This window comes from Palaemon carinicauda, chromosome 37 (genome assembly GCF_036898095.1).
Source record: "Palaemon carinicauda isolate YSFRI2023 chromosome 37, ASM3689809v2, whole genome shotgun sequence".
Classification (NCBI taxonomy): domain Eukaryota; kingdom Metazoa; phylum Arthropoda; class Malacostraca; order Decapoda; family Palaemonidae; genus Palaemon; species Palaemon carinicauda.
This window is the reverse complement of record NC_090761.1, coordinates 37,582,012-37,583,862: the sequence shown is the minus strand read 5'-3', so window position 1 is coordinate 37,583,862 and position 1,851 is coordinate 37,582,012. Positions and strand designations below refer to the sequence as shown.

General features: G+C 26.5%; 1 protein-coding gene across 1 annotated transcript in view; it reads right to left on the bottom strand.

The window, feature by feature from the left end:
• The window catches only part of Stat92E (Signal transducer and transcription activator Stat92E), a 124,976-nt gene that overhangs the window by 101,850 nt on the left and 21,275 nt on the right, over positions 1–1,851 (bottom strand). The window lies entirely within an intron of this gene.

Below are 1,851 nucleotides of genomic sequence, written 5' to 3'. Positions count from 1 at the left end.
TTACACGCTAACATCAGAGATGTTGGATGATTTATAAAACATTTTGTCAGAGATGAAACATTTCAGTCAGAGAAGAAACATATCAGTCAGAGATGTATCATTTCAGTCAGAGAAGAAACATTTCAGTCAGAGATGAAACATTTCAGTCAGAAATTAAATATTTCAGTCAGAGATGAAACATTTCAGTAAGGATGAAATATTTCAGTAAGGGATGAAATATTTCAGTCAGAGAAGAAGTATTTCAGTCAGAGATGAAACATTTCAGTCAAAGATGAAGCATTTCAGTTAGAAATGAAACATTTCAGTCAGAGATGAAACAATTCCGTCAGAAATGAAACTTTTCCGTCAGAAATGAAATATTTCAGTCAGAGATGAAACATTTCAGTCAGAAATGAAACATATCAGTCAGTGATGTAACATTTTAGTCAGAGAAGAAACATTTCTGTCAGAGATGAAACATTTCAGTCAGAGATGAAACAATTCTGTCAGAGATGAAATATATCAGTCAGAGATGAAACATTTCAGTCAGAAATGAAACATTTCAGGCAAAGATAAAAAATTTCAGTCAGAGATAAAACATTTCAGTCAGAGATGAAACATTTCAGTCAGAAATGAAATATTTCAGTCAGAGATGAAACATTTCAGTCAGAGATGAAACATTTCAGTCAGAAATGAAATATTTCAGTCAGAGATAAAAAATTTCAGTCAGAGATGAAACATTTCAGTCAGAAATGAAATATTTCAGTCAGAGATGAAACATTTCAGTCAGAGATGAAACATTTCAGTCAGAAATGAAATATTTCAGTCAGAGATAAAAAATTTCAGTCAGAGATGAAACATTTCAGTCAGAATGAAATATTTCAGTCAGAGATGAAACATTTCAGTCAGAGATGAAACATTTCAGGCAAAGATGAAACATCAATAATATAAACAACTTCAATTAAGTAATTACACTTATAAAATAAATAGAAACTTGATAAAGTAACTTTGAACAGGACAATTTATCCAATCTGAAATTTGCAATGCATTTGTACCAATAATAATAATAATAATAATAATAATAATAATAATAATAATAATAATAATATTTAGGCCATCTCTTTCTTTGTCTTGACGACAGGTAAGCAGTATGGGATGCAGGTTGGTCTAGGATAAGGAAGAAGAAAATCAATACAGGGACACTACCTTCTCTCTCTCTCTCTCTCTCTCTCTCTCTCTCTCTCTCTCTCTCTCTCTCTCTCTCTCTCTCTCTCTCTCTCTCTCTCTCTAGCAATGTTTTTATTTGTGATTATATTCTTCGCCATTCCGAATGTATTTTGTTAATGCAGGATGTTTGCTTGTTTGGTTATATATCATTCATTCTGTACACAGATACATATACATAACATGCATACGTACATGGATATATATATATATATATATATATATATATATATATATATATATATATATATACATATATATATATATATATATATATATACATATATATATATATATATATATATATATATATATATATATATATATATATGTATGTATATATATATATATATATATATATATATATATATATACACGCTATATGTATATATATTATATATATATATATATAATATATATATATATACGCATATATATGTATATATATACGCATATATATGTATATATATATATAGATATACATATATGTGTGTGTGTGTGTGTATGTATATATATTTACACACATACATATATATATATAGGTATATATGTATATATATATATATACACACATATATATATATATATATATATATATATATATATATATATATACACGTATATATGTGTGCATATATATACTGTATA